Below are 15,758 nucleotides of genomic sequence, written 5' to 3'. Positions count from 1 at the left end.
GAGGTGAGCCGCCTGTTGGCTGCAGCCAGAGGAAGGAGGGGAGGGGCAACGGGGTGACGTAGGCGAGTCGAGCAGCCAATGGCGCTCGAGCAAGCGCCTCGAGACGGCGTATATAAGCAAAAATTTTTCGGCGCCGGCCATCACAAACCACAGTTGTTCACCATGGCTCGCACCAAGCAGACTGCTCGCAAGTCCACGGGAGGCAAGGCTCCTCGTAAGCAGCTGGCCACCAAGGCAGCACGCAAGTCTGCTCCTGCCACAGGGGGTGTGAAGAAGCCTCACCGTTACAGGCCCGGAACGGTCGCCCTGCGTGAGATCCGTCGTTACCAGAAGAGCACCGAGTTGCTCATCAGGAAACTTCCCTTCCAGCGTCTGGTGCGCGAGATTGCCCAGGACTTCAAGACCGATCTTCGCTTCCAGTCGTCTGCCGTCATGGCTTTACAGGAGGCATCCGAGGCTTACCTGGTCGGTCTCTTCGAGGACACTAACCTCTGTGCCATCCACGCCAAGCGTGTCACCATCATGCCAAAGGACATTCAGCTTGCTCGCCGTATCCGTGGAGAGCGTGCATAAGCTAAATCGACCACCCTAGTATACACCAAACTCGGCCCTTCTCAGGGCCAAAATATCCTTCTAAGGAGATTTCAGACATTCCTAGCATAATTTAGGTGTCATACATACATGTGATATCAATAAATCAAGTCATTTGTAGTACAACCTGTTCTCTTACAAACAAAACGCCGTCGCTTTTCACTCTTATGCACTGTCAAGGATCACCCCCCCCCCCCAAAATAAAAATTGTCATACTGTACTAGAAATAAAAGCAGCTTGTATAAGTGACATATACTGTCCAGTCCTGTTTTATTCTGTTTTCGGTCCTCTGGCTTAATCTGTTAAGTTAGGAGATGACATTTTAAATTAACCGTTTTCTTGACATTTTCAAACCTAAGAGGGTGGCCTGCATAGTAATCCTAATGTGGAACATAACAATGAATCTCTAATCTCTAGAAAAAAGATACCGAGTGCTTATATGTGTTGAGAGAGAGAGAGAGAGAGAGAGAGAGAGAGAGAGAGAGAGAGAGAGAGAGAGAGAGAGAGAGAGAGAGAGAGAGAGAGAGAGAGAGAGAGAGAGAGAGAGACACACAGACAGACAGACAAGACAGACAAGACAGACAGACAGACAGACAGACAGACAGACAGACAGACAGACAGACAGACAGGCAGGCAGACAGACAGACAGACAGACAGACAGACAGACAGACACTGAGAGAGAGAAACACACACAGACAGTTTCATAAATATTCTCATTTTATAGCTATTTGCTTTCAGTGACAGAGGTTTTTGTTATAATAGTATTGGTGTCTAACACTCACAATCTCTTTAGAAATTAAAGTGTGGCTCCAATGGAGCCGAGTTTGTTGGTTTGAGGCCAAGCCACCACCACAGGGCAGTAAGTAAGCCGTTTACTTGGAGGAGGTGTACTTGGTGACGGCCTTAGTGCCCTCAGAGACGGCGTGCTTGGCCAGTTCTCCGGGCAACAGGAGCCTTACAGCCGTCTGGATCTCCCGACTGGTAATGGTGGAACGCTTGTTGTAGTGGGCCAGGCGAGAAGCCTCGGCGGCGATGCGCTCGAAGATGTCGTTCACGAACGAGTTCATGATCGACATGGCTTTGGAAGAGATACCAGTGTCGGGGTGGACCTGCTTCAGCACTTTGTAGATGTAGATGCTGTAGCTCTCCTTCCTCCTGCGCTTCTTTTTCTTATCGCCCTTGGCAATGGCCTTCTGGGCCTTTCCGGCCTTCTTGGCAGCCTTTCCAGATGCCTTGGGTGGCATGATGATGCTCGTGCTGGCTGGCGTTGCGATACAATAATGAACTTTTGCGCGAGGCGAGCTTTCCTTTTATATCCCGCTCGCGACTCAGCTCAGAGCGGGTCGCGTGGCGGAGCGCGCTGATTGGTCAGTGGCGGGCTCCCTTGATCCTGAGCGGGGTATATAACACGAAGCTCGATCTGCGGGGCGGCATAAAACCACCACAAACCCACAACAGCAGCAGCAATGTCAGGACGCGGCAAGGGAGGCAAAGTGAAGGGCAAGTCAAAGTCTCGCTCCAGCAGGGCCGGACTTCAGTTCCCCGTGGGCAGAATTCACCGTCTGCTGCGTAAGGGCAACTACGCCGAACGCGTCGGTGCTGGCGCTCCTGTCTACCTGGCAGCCGTCATGGAATACCTCGCTGCCGAAGTTCTGGAGCTCGCCGGTAACGCCGCACGTGACAACAAGAAGACCCGTATCATCCCACGTCACTTGCAGTTGGCCATCCGCAACGACGAAGAACTCAACAAACTTCTGTCTGGCGTAACCATTGCACAGGGAGGTGTTCTTCCAAACATTCAGGCAGTTCTTTTGCCAAAGAAGACAGAGAAGAAGTAAGCACTTCTGCCACCCACCACGACAAATACCATAACCAGGCTCCATCCGGAGCCACACACACTTTAATAGAGAGATTCAAGTAGACAATCAACTTTCAAACATTAATAATAACATTTATATTGATTTCATTTGGAATGTGTACATAACAAACAAACAAACAAAACAAAATTATAGGGGATATTCAGCATCACTTGGAATATTAACCAATCATATAAATCCAATATATATTTTATATTTTACTTTAAGCGAGGAATTCATATTCTATCAATTTTTAATCATACAAATGAACAAAAGCAATTCTTCACTAGACGTAACGAATGAATAAATGATCAAGGTTTTAATGTGTTTCATGAATAAATATATATATATATATATATATATATATATATATATATATATATATATATATATATATATATATAATATAATATAATATAATATATTATAATACTTGTGAACCAGAATATGTTTGAGCAGCAGCGATCGTGCCATTGGCCGAAGTGCAACAATTCAAATAATTTAAAGGGCCTGCTCGGGTATATAAGAGAGGCTGGGAGACTGGGGCCGGTGGTGGGTGATGGGTGATGAGTGATGGTGTGGTGTGGTGTGGTGTTGTTAAGAGTTGATTTACGGCCAGCCAGCCAGCTGCAGCCAAGGCAGGGCAGGGCAAGGCAAGGCAAGGCAAGGCAAGGCAAGGCAATAACAGGACAGGACAGCCAAGGCAAGGCAAGGCAAGGCAAGGCAAGGCAAGGCAAGCAGGCGGGCGGGCGGGCGGGCGGGCGGGCGGGCGGGCGGGCAGCCAGCCAGTCAGCCAGCCAGCCAGCCAGCCAGCCAGCCAGCCAGCCAGCCAGGCAGGCAGGCAGGCAGGCAGGCAGGCAGGCAGGCAGGCAGGCAGGCAGCCAGGCAGCCAGCCAGTCAGCCAACCAGCCAGCCAGCCAGCCAGCCAGCCAGGCAGGCAGGCAGCCAGCCAGCCAGCCACTCCCACTTTGTATTTATATGCATTCAATTTATATTCAAACATTATATATGTTAAGGGCCTAGTTTTAGTGTTTATTTTAAAAATGACAAACATCGAGTCGTTTTACCAGTCCTTTAGCGTTAACGGTGATGCATTTTAAAACTGAACAGAAATCACCTTTTCTGGATATATCAAATATCGAATCCGCTTAATGTGCCTACAATTCAATCATTCAAAAAATACATAATTTACATCATGCCTTTTCATAGAACAGACAATAAGATTTGAGACAATAAGAACTTTAGTTTTATAACTAAAGTTGCACAATTATACCAACTCTATGGTGGCTGGGTGGTAAGGTGTGTGGCTGGTGTTTTGGAAGTCGCGAGTTCAAACGACCCAATGGGAGTACTTTTTTTTTTTTTTTATGCCATACAATCTTCCTAGTACTATTATGTAGGTGTGTGTGTGTGTGTTTTTATTCATTCTTTGGTTTTATAGATGACATACATATTGACTCCTTTTACCGGTCCTTAATTAGGCTCTGGGGAAGCAATGGTGGTGGTGGTGGTGGTGGTGCATTTAAAACTAAACCAAAAATCACCAGTTCTGGACGCGTCAAATATCATATCCGCTTAATGTGTCTACAACCTAATTACTTAAAACTACACTATTTAATTCATTCATATCACGTGCATATTGGTCATTATGCTCATACAACCGACATAACAATTTATTTTCATTATTAGAATCATACATTTCATCAAGTAATACAGATACAAAGAGATTTTCTTTCTGAGAAGACCGTTAGTATTGGCTGGCTGGCAGGCAGGCAGGCAGGCATTTGAGGGTTATTATTTCGCCTGTTGATTGGGGGGAGGGTTGATGTGTTAGGGGGTTTTCGGTTAGGTGTGGTGGTGGTGATTGGTGGTGATTGGTGGTGGTGGTGATTGGTGGTGATTGGTGGTGAGTAGTGGTGGTGGTGGTGGTGGTGGTGGTAGTAGGTGGGAGGGGGGGGGGGGAAGGGGAATGATGGTCTGTGGATTCCTTCTCCGTACCCCTTACATATAAGCAAAAACATGCCTTCCTGTGGGTATAGAAACATTAACACAAATTATATCAGTAACTGATATTGTAGCCTTTTAAACAGAAAATATTTGTACATACAAATACTTTTAAATTATCATTTATTTGTGGAAATGGCATTTACGTCATTAAATTGATACCTCAGCATCAAGTGTCCTGCAGTGGTCCAGTGGTAAAGTGTATATAAGTGATGCGTATTCTTGGAGTTGCGAGTTCAAACCCGGATTAAGCTATATATATATATATATATATATATATATATATATATATATATATATATATATATATATATATATATATACAACATGTTTTGTTTTGGTTGTTTGTTTTTGTATAAAGCCTCACACACTATATTAAGCGAGTTTGTTTTAAACATGACATACATATTAATTCATTTTACCAGGCCTTATTCCACACAACTCCGTGAATTTCCCGTGGAGCCAGCCAGCCAGCCAGCCAGCCATTCAAACAAAAACAAACGAAACAAAACAAAACAAAACAAAAAACATTATTGCCAACAGCATTTGGTGTTCCCAGGCGGTCACCCATCCAAGTACTAACCAAACCCAACGTTGCTTAACTTCGCTGATCGGACGAGAAGCGGTGTTCTCAACGTGGTATGGCCGTTGGCATGAGACTGCCTACACATTGTGGCTAATAACCAACTCTTTTTAGTCATCACGGCAGGATACGGACCTTCTTGTGGTGTCTTAATGGTAATTGTATCCTAACATATTTTTGTCTCCTTGGCATGGATATTTAACATCGTTTATTCAGTCTTGGGTTTATGTTCTTTCGCCATTTACAGACATTTTACATCTACCTACTTCCTCAGCCTACCCTGCCAATTTCTAATGAATTTGTGGATTTTCTTTTGTAATACATACATGTGTGTGCTCATCTGCTCTTCAGTTTTTATGATATTTGTCTCATCTGTCCTGCTTTATGATACTTTTACAAAGAACATGAACAAATGCTTCTATTTTAGAGAAGATATGGGATCCAGGTTTCGGAGCCGTAAAACCAACCGTCGTGATTGGTGGACGAGTTGCCAGGTTGCAGCTTCTGTACCGTGCCGGCACATAAATAGGTTCGGCTCAAGCGGCGGCAGCATCATTCCCCCGTGACTGTCTGAGCGTCTCTCATCACCTTGGTTATCTCATCATCATCATGGTAGAAGCAAAGCCTACCAAGAAGGCTGCGGCTGCTGCTGCTGTGGTGGCCACCACCAGGAAACCTCGCGTCCAGGTTGCTCACCCGAAAACTAGTCAAATGGTTCTAGCCGCGGTCGCAGCACTCAAAGACCGTAAGGGCTCGTCTCTACAAGCAATCAAGAAGTACGTTGTTGCCAACAACAAAGTCGAGGCTGCCAAGATCGCCATTTACATCCGAAGATTTCTCAAGAAAGCAGTGGCTGACGGCATTCTTGTTCAGACCAAGGGAAGTGGAGCTAGTGGATCATTCAAGCTGGCCGTAGCAGAGAAGAGGGCCGTTCTAACTCCCAAGAAAGCCACCACAACCAAGAAACCATCTACAGCAGCAAAGAAGGCCGTGGTAACTCCCAAGAAAGCCGCCACAAGCAACAAACCACCTACAGCCTTGAAAAAGAAGCAGCAGCAGCAGCAGCTTGTTGTTGGGAACAAAAAGCCCAAAATAAAGAGAGCTTCAAAATCTCCCAAACCACCCAAGGCAAAGAAAGCTGTCAAGAAAACAACAAAGGCAAAATAAACGACGACATGCAAGCAGCATGAATACACATGACAATAAACATCCAGGCCTCCCCCCTCAGTGGAGGGGCCTCATATGATTCCAAAAAGAGTTTAGTTTTGTAGACAAATAAATCATTACTTTTGGGGTAGATTTACTCTGTATATTATATATATATATATATATATATATATATATATATATATATATATATATATATATATATATATATATATATATATATATATATATATATATATATATATATATATATATATATATATATATACACACATACATGGGTGAGGTGATATGGTACCAAAGTTTTTGGTGAGGTGATTGACATTTACACAAGATAAAACACGAACCAATGGGAATAAAAACATAAGAATGGAAGTAACTGCAGAAGGCCTATTGGCCCATAACACAAGCACTTCCTCTTGATGCTTCTATATTGGTTCGGAGTCTTGAAGCTATAATATATATATATATATATATATATATATATATATATATATATATATATATATATATATATATATATATATATATATATATATATATATATATATATATATATATATATATATATATATGCACACAAAACTAAATAGTCTTGTTAGACAAATTGCCCCTATTAGAGGCAAGTTGACTAACAAGCCGAATGACTGCAATTGTTTTGAATTTGAGTTAAATCTAACATAGAAATGTAATCAAACCTAACCTAACCTATGCTAACCCAAGCTAAGCTAACCTAACCTAACCTAAGCTAACCCAAGCTAAGCTAAGCTAACCTAACCTAACCTAACCTAACCTAAGCTAAGCTAACCTAACCTAACCTAACCTAACCTAACCTAACCCAGCAATTCATGATCTTAATATAATACTGTTAATTGGATAAACCAATTTGGAAAGAAATGTTCGAAAATAACAAAATTAACTGTGCTTGTTAGGAAAATTGGGCCTTGCATACTTGTCCCAATAGTGTGGTTCTCGCTTTTAGGTACGACATAAACGTATACCTAAGTTGAGAGAGAAAAAGATTCGCACTCAAACATGCATATCGATTGCCAGTCCTGAATTCTGGGTAGATATTCGTGTCCTCCCTTTTCATTTACCATCATTTGGATACTATCAAAACAGCTCTGAGAAGGATAAAATGAATAAAACGGGTAGCTCACTCATGTAAAAAGGAAGAGTTGGGAAAGATCTCTCTCTCTCTCTCTCTCCCCCTCACCCCCCCCCCCCCCCCACCAATGATCCTGCTCTGCTAGTATATAACGTAACAAACCTTCCCCCCCCCCCTCCCTCCCCAATCAGAGTCCCTTTAAGCATGCGAGGATAAAAAATAGATTTCATAAGACCCAATGTGCTAGCTGATATCAAAACAATTTATGTTATCGTCTATTAAGCCCTTCAGTAAAAAAGTATAGGGACCTAATTAGGTCCCGTTTTGAGGTGGTGGTGGGTGGAATCGATGGATTAGCCAAGCTCTTATCCGCCGAATCCGTAGAGGGTACGACCCTGGCGCTTCAGAGCGTACACCACGTCCATGGCAGTGACGGTCTTCCTCTTGGCGTGTTCCGTGTAGGTTACAGCATCACGGATGACGTTCTCGAGGAACACCTTCAGGACGCCACGGGTCTCTTCGTAGATGAGACCCGAAATACGCTTCACGCCGCCACGACGAGCTAAGCGACGAATAGCGGGCTTGGTGATGCCCTGGATGTTGTCACGTAGCACCTTACGATGACGCTTGGCGCCACCCTTTCCGAGTCCCTTGCCTCCCTTGCCGCGTCCAGTCATGCTGTTGAAGTTGTGTGAATCGAATTGACGAATGCATTCATTCATTTAAATATAGGTCAAGATACCCTTATGGGTGAGCGTGGAAGTGGGGATAGGGGAAGAATTAGTGGGGGTGAGAGGAAGGGTTTTCAGTATGAGGTAAAGTGCCAGGGCTAGACCCAGCTGCATGGCATTGAAATCGTTATGACCAGACTAGGCAGTGAAGGCAAGGAATCGGATCTGTGACAACATTTCGTCTTTTCTGAGCACCCACGGAGACAGCAGTCCTCAGCTGGGTGTGCCCTGGAGGCTCACACCAGATGTGGTCTTTGATCTGTTATTCAGCATCGCGGCCCACCCAAGGCACCAGAAAACGGGAGCTAGTTGGTCCCCCCCTAAAGAGGGGGGAGAAGAGTTAGGAGGTTATAGTTGGTAGTTTGGTGATTTGAGTAGTGATATTATAGGAGAGGGGTTATGTAAAGGACGGAGCAGGAGGTGGATCGTCGATCAGGTTAAAGAGGTTGTGCGTATGTCTGGGTCTGCTTAGGACGTTTCTGAGGAACGTGTCGTAGTTGTCATGATAGGTGAGAATTCTGTCAATCTGTTTCTTCCCCATAGTATCCCAGGTTATGTTCAGAGGTGGGATGTTCGCCCTCTCATGCAGGGCCTCACTGGTGGTGAAGTCCTGCCAATGGGTATCGAACACCCATCTCAGAGCCCTGTTCTGGGTACGCTGGAGTTTCTTCCTATTTGTTGGTGCTGCAAGTGTGAGTGGGATCGGTGCATATGTTAGGAGTGGGAGAATAAGTGTTTTGTATAAGTAGAGCTTGGTGGCTTGGGAGGCATGTTTAAGTGGGTAGAGTTTTGATAGGGCGTTTGAGGCTATAGCTTTCTTGGGTGTTATGTGTGTGTGAAAGCGAAGGTTAAAGTCTAGTGTGAGTCCAAGTACTGTGGTTTTGTTGACTCTTGGGATCTGGGTTGCATCTGGTGATTGAGAGTAGAGTTTTACTGGGTCAGGGTTACGTCGTTTGTTGTAGAAAAAGTATGTTATTTTTGACTTGTTGGGGTTTGTTTTTATTCGCCAGTCGTGTTCCCAGAGGGTGACTTTGTCTATTTCTTGTTGTGCTTTCCGTGTGAGGGCGTTAATCGTATAGTCTGTGATCAGTTGGGTTACGTCGTCAGCGTAGCAAAGGGTCATTGATGTCCAGTATACTGGGTCAGGGATGTCGTTTATATAGAGTATGTATAAGGTTGGTGAAAGAACTGAGCCCTGAGGGACACCTGCATTTAGGTTGAAATAACCCGACAGCTTGCTGAGGAACTTGATCTGCATCTTTCTATTTGTTAGAAAGCTGCAAAGTAGCCTCTGCATGTTATCAGATAGTTGAAACAGAGTGCAGAGTTTGTAACGCAGGCCGTCGTGCCATACGGTGTCAAAAGCTTTTTCGACGTCCTTTGCAATGAGGGCCGTCTTGGCCCTTTGGTGTTTATTTATGGAGAGGTAGTTTGTTATTATGTTCAGTGCGTCTTGTGTTGAGCGGTGTTGTCTGAAGCCAAATTGTTTGTCTGTCAATATGTTTTTGTGTTCTAGGTGATTCCTGAGTTTATGATTAATGAGTTTTTCGTATACTTTTCCTAATGTCTCTAGTAAGCTGATCGGTCTGTAGTTCTTAGGGTCTGTCGGGGATTTTTGGGGTTTTGGAATGAGGACCACAAGCGTAAAGTAAGGGCAGGCAGGAGTTGCAATGCTACGTACTAGTAGCATTGCAACTCCTGCCTGCCCTTACTTTACGCTTGTGGTCGAGTAGACACGGCTTTCTCACAACGCTTTCAAAACTGCAGTTGCCTACTCGTCTGTTTCACGTCCCTGTGAAATGACTTTTGCACAAATCCAAAAATAGAGCAAAATCAGCGATAATAGTGATTGAGGTGAGCCGCCTGTTGGCTGCAGCCAGAGGAAGGAGGGGAGGGGCAACGGGGTGACGTAGGCGAGTCGAGCAGCCAATGGCGCTCGAGCAAGCGCCTCGAGACGGCGTATATAAGCAAAAATTTTTCGGCGCCGGCCAAGGAGATCACATCACGATCAGAGTTTGCAACCTGCAGCCGTCACGGCCGGACGTGTCTCTTGTTGCTCCTCACCTGCGAGCTGCCTAGCCAACCAGATAGTGAGGGGGTGTACATCCTTCGACCTGCCCAGGAGGGTGGGTCAGCTGTATTGCCTCGGCTCGGCCCTCGCCGGTACTAGCCACACAGTACCATGGCCTACAAAGTTAAGGCACGGTTCCTAGAGAACCACGCTTTCGGACGAGAAGAAATTCTCAACGTTCTCAAAGCCACCACCAACACAGTACCAGACGACATCCAGCAGGACGACGAAGGTATCGTCCTCTCTTACTCGACCGGAGACGACCTGGAACACCTGTTCACACCTGCTGCTACATCTGCACTCTACGATGCGGATATTACCCTCATCCAACCACGACGCTTTCAAGCTGAACGAACCATCTTTGCCAGGAGAGTAAGCTCATGGATCACCGAGCACGAGGTGGACGTTATCCTGAACAGTATCAACAGGGAAAACGAAAACATGACAGCTGTCTCAGCAAAAATCATCGCCAACAACAACGACACTCGCTCCACCTTGAAAGTGACCTTCACTACAGCTGCCGCAGCGGACCAGGCCACCACCACAGGATTTAGGTGCTTAGGCATCAATACTCCACCAGCTTCAGTGCACAAGGAACGTTTTTACGAGGTAAGCCAGTGCTACAAGTGCTACCAGTACTCACACGTGACCAGGAAGTGCCCCCAAAGTGTAAACAAGTGTAGTGTCTGTGCCAAGGACCACCATTATAAACAGTGTCGCGCCGATATCACGTGTTGTGTAGTGTGCGGTGGTGACCATATTGCTATTTCTCATTTGTGTCCTGTGCGACAGGAAGAAATTAAGAAGCTCTTGACAGCTGGACGGGCTTCCGCAATTGCTCGTGCTCAGTCACCATTCAACATGCAAGCCGCCATTTTCCCGGAGCTCCCGGGGGAAGGAGTAGCCGCCCACCAACGTACCAACCAATGGGGACTCGGCATGCAGTCCCGCAGCCAACCAGCTGCCCAATCACAGACCCAGCCTCCACCTCCACCACCAGGCTCCTCCCATTCGTCGACTCAGACTTCGCCACGGCAGTTGCCGGTTACTGTCACCGACCTTAGCACTGCACATGCTCTCACGAAACTAGTGAGCGACATTACTGGTTCCAACTACCGAGAATTTGTGAGGATTCTAAATATCGTCTACAAGGCTAACGGACTCCAGACCATCATCGTACCTGACGAAGTCTTCCCCACCTCTGCCTCAGCTTCCACTTCAGTAACTGAGCCGGAAATCACTGTAAACGCTGCCGCACTTGTTGACCTACTGTCTGCCACTGTTCCACCCACCACTCCAGTTGCTGCTGACCCTACACCAGACCCAGTAGAGGCTGTTAGTCTCTCCACACAAGACAACGACCCTCCTGCTCCTGTTTATGCGTCTTACAATTGCCCTAGAGACCTGAAATTTAATATTTCTCAGAAACGTGTCACAGCTCGGGAGTGGAACATCGACTACGAAAACGGACTGAACGATGACGGAACCCGCAGAGAGTTTTGGTACGTTGAGGCTGACACAGTTCGTTACTGCACTGATGTTACCATACTCCACCCTGCCATTATTGACCCTCAATACTACGTGAAATATCCGAAACACGCCGCTATGATAAAGAAAGAAATTCAAGAACGAACGGGCAATGAACCTTCAACCCAGCAGAGTCAACCAACACCTCTTCATACCAAACCTTCAGGGACCACTGTGCTAGTCCCCGACCCTTCAAACCCATTGTCGGATGATGCTCCAGCTCCTGGTCCAGCCTCGGACATTGCTGTGAACGATACTGAACCTACTGCAGCTGCAACATCTGCTCCTGGCATGGTAGCAACCCAGAAGCCGACGACTTCTCATCCACCATCTCCTGTTACATCTCCACCCACAGTACATACATCCACTGAACCTTCTACATCTGCAGTAAGTCCTACCGCTGCTACCAAACCATCAGGAACACTACTTCCAAGACCCACATCTCCTGGTATGTACTCATCTGACTCATCAGATGAGGATGTCTCTGTGGGAACGACATCTCCACCTTCACAGAAATACAACTATTCATCTGCCGATTTTCTTTATGACGCTATTGATCCCACAGCAATGTCAACACGAAGTCGGACCGCCAAGAAAGACAAGCCGAAAACAAAGACCAAAGATCAGACCTTGCTCCCACCATCAAGAAAGAAGTAAACCAATGAAGTAATCAACCTTCAATTACCATCAACTGCCAGCTGCTTGCGTTCCTGGCCTCTGCGTGGACTGCAAATGACGCCCAACTCAATTCTACTTCCATCTACTCAAGTTCTAATCCGCGGTGGTTGGGCCACCGATCTTTCATCTCCCCTCTTCACCTCATCTCCAGATCCTTGCTCAAGATTTCTGCAACCTCGCCCCGTTCTTCCATCCCCTGCTTGCCAGCTCTATGGACTTTTTAATCCGTTAATCCGGCCAAGGAAAGATCACCTTCAAGCATCAACACGAACCGTGACCACCAAGACCGACAAGCCCAAAAAAAAGAACAAAGATCAAAGTTTGGTGAAATCAACAAGAAAGAAGACTCCTAACGAACTGACTTAACATCATCTGACATCAAACCTCCACTGCCAGCTGCTTGCGTTCCCGGCCTCTGTGTGTATTGCAAATGACACCCCACTCAATTCTACTTTCATCTGATCAAGCTCAAATCCACGGTGGTTGGGCCACCGATCTTTCATCTCCCCTCTTCACCTCATCTCCAGATCCTTGCTCAAGATTTCTGCAACCTCGCCCCGTTCTTCCATCCCCTGCTTGCCAGCTCTATGGACTTTTTAATCCGTTTTAAAAAATAATCCGGCCATCACAAACCACAGTTGTTCACCATGGCTCGCACCAAGCAGACTGCTCGCAAGTCCACGGGAGGCAAGGCTCCTCGTAAGCAGCTGGCCACCAAGGCAGCACGCAAGTCTGCTCCTGCCACAGGGGGTGTGAAGAAGCCTCACCGTTACAGGCCCGGAACGGTCGCCCTGCGTGAGATCCGTCGTTACCAGAAGAGCACCGAGTTGCTCATCAGGAAACTTCCCTTCCAGCGTCTGGTGCGCGAGATTGCCCAGGACTTCAAGACCGATCTTCGCTTCCAGTCGTCTGCCGTCATGGCTTTACAGGAGGCATCCGAGGCTTACCTGGTCGGTCTCTTCGAGGACACTAACCTCTGTGCCATCCACGCCAAGCGTGTCACCATCATGCCAAAGGACATTCAGCTTGCTCGCCGTATCCGTGGAGAGCGTGCATAAGCTAAATCGACCACCCTAGTATACACCAAACTCGGCCCTTCTCAGGGCCAAAATATCCTTCTAAGGAGATTTCAGACATTCCTAGCATAATTTAGGTGTCATACATACATGTGATATCAATAAATCAAGTCATTTGTAGTACAACCTGTTCTCTTACAAACAAAACGCCGTCGCTTTTCACTCTTATGCACTGTCAAGGATCACCCCCCCCCCCCAAAATAAAAATTGTCATACTGTACTAGAAATAAAAGCAGCTTGTATAAGTGACATATACTGTCCAGTCCTGTTTTATTCTGTTTTCGGTCCTCTGGCTTAATCTGTTAAGTTAGGAGATGACATTTTAAATTAACCGTTTTCTTGACATTTTCAAACCTAAGAGGGTGGCCTGCATAGTAATCCTAATGTGGAACATAACAATGAATCTCTAATCTCTAGAAAAAAGATACCGAGTGCTTATATGTGTTGAGAGAGAGAGAGAGAGAGAGAGAGAGAGAGAGAGAGAGAGAGAGAGAGAGAGAGAGAGAGAGAGAGAGAGAGAGAGAGAGAGAGAGAGAGAGAGAGACACACACAGACAGACAGACAAGACAGACAAGACAGACAGACAGACAGACAGACAGACAGACAGACAGACAGACAGACAGACAGACAGACAGACAGACAGGCAGACAGACAGACAGACAGACAGACAGACAGACAGACAGACACTGAGAGAGAGAAACACACACAGACAGTTTCATAAATATTCTCATTTTATAGCTATTTGCTTTCAGTGACAGAGGTTTTTGTTATAATAGTATTGGTGTCTAACACTCACAATCTCTTTAGAAATTAAAGTGTGGCTCCAATGGAGCCGAGTTTGTTGGTTTGAGGCCAAGCCACCACCACAGGGCAGTAAGTAAGCCGTTTACTTGGAGGAGGTGTACTTGGTGACGGCCTTAGTGCCCTCAGAGACGGCGTGCTTGGCCAGTTCTCCGGGCAACAGGAGCCTTACAGCCGTCTGGATCTCCCGACTGGTAATGGTGGAACGCTTGTTGTAGTGGGCCAGGCGAGAAGCCTCGGCGGCGATGCGCTCGAAGATGTCGTTCACGAACGAGTTCATGATCGACATGGCTTTGGAAGAGATACCAGTGTCGGGGTGGACCTGCTTCAGCACTTTGTAGATGTAGATGCTGTAGCTCTCCTTCCTCCTGCGCTTCTTTTTCTTATCGCCCTTGGCAATGGCCTTCTGGGCCTTTCCGGCCTTCTTGGCAGCCTTTCCAGATGCCTTGGGTGGCATGATGATGCTCGTGCTGGCTGGCGTTGCGATACAATAATGAACTTTTGCGCGAGGCGAGCTTTCCTTTTATATCCCGCTCGCGACTCAGCTCAGAGCGGGTCGCGTGGCGGAGCGCGCTGATTGGTCAGTGGCGGGCTCCCTTGATCCTGAGCGGGGTATATAACACGAAGCTCGATCTGCGGGGCGGCATAAAACCACCACAAACCCACAACAGCAGCAGCAATGTCAGGACGCGGCAAGGGAGGCAAAGTGAAGGGCAAGTCAAAGTCTCGCTCCAGCAGGGCCGGACTTCAGTTCCCCGTGGGCAGAATTCACCGTCTGCTGCGTAAGGGCAACTACGCCGAACGCGTCGGTGCTGGCGCTCCTGTCTACCTGGCAGCCGTCATGGAATACCTCGCTGCCGAAGTTCTGGAGCTCGCCGGTAACGCCGCACGTGACAACAAGAAGACCCGTATCATCCCACGTCACTTGCAGTTGGCCATCCGCAACGACGAAGAACTCAACAAACTTCTGTCTGGCGTAACCATTGCACAGGGAGGTGTTCTTCCAAACATTCAGGCAGTTCTTTTGCCAAAGAAGACAGAGAAGAAGTAAGCACTTCTGCCACCCACCACGACAAATACCATAACCAGGCTCCATCCGGAGCCACACACACTTTAATAGAGAGATTCAAGTAGACAATCAACTTTCAAACATTAATAATAACATTTATATTGATTTCATTTGGAATGTGTACATAACAAACAAACAAACAAAACAAAATTATAGGGGATATTCAGCATCACTTGGAATATTAACCAATCATATAAATCCAATATATATTTTATATTTTACTTTAAGCGAGGAATTCATATTCTATCAATTTTTAATCATACAAATGAACAAAAGCAATTCTTCACTAGACGTAACGAATGAATAAATGATCAAGGTTTTAATGTGTTTCATGAATAAATATATATATATATATATATATATATATATATATATATATATATATATATATATATATATATATATATATATATATATATAATATAATATAATATAATATATTATAATACTTGTGAACCAGAATATGTTTGAGCAGCAGCGATCGTGCCATTGGCCG

The 15,758-nt window shown here is 46.0% G+C and overlaps 1 non-coding gene across 1 annotated transcript; it reads right to left on the bottom strand.

Moving 5' to 3' along the window:
• Positions 1 to 4,985: 4,985 nt before the first annotated feature.
• Positions 4,986 to 5,104, bottom strand: LOC138351496 (5S ribosomal RNA). The gene has a single exon (XR_011222471.1). It is a non-coding gene; the product is annotated as a 5S ribosomal RNA (ribosomal RNA).
• Positions 5,105 to 15,758: the final 10,654 nt, after the last annotated feature.

Source organism: Procambarus clarkii, chromosome 49, assembly GCF_040958095.1.
Source record: "Procambarus clarkii isolate CNS0578487 chromosome 49, FALCON_Pclarkii_2.0, whole genome shotgun sequence".
NCBI lineage: Eukaryota > Metazoa > Arthropoda > Malacostraca > Decapoda > Cambaridae > Procambarus > Procambarus clarkii.
The sequence above is the reverse complement of the archived record's forward strand: the minus strand, read 5'-3'. Positions and strand labels throughout refer to the sequence as shown.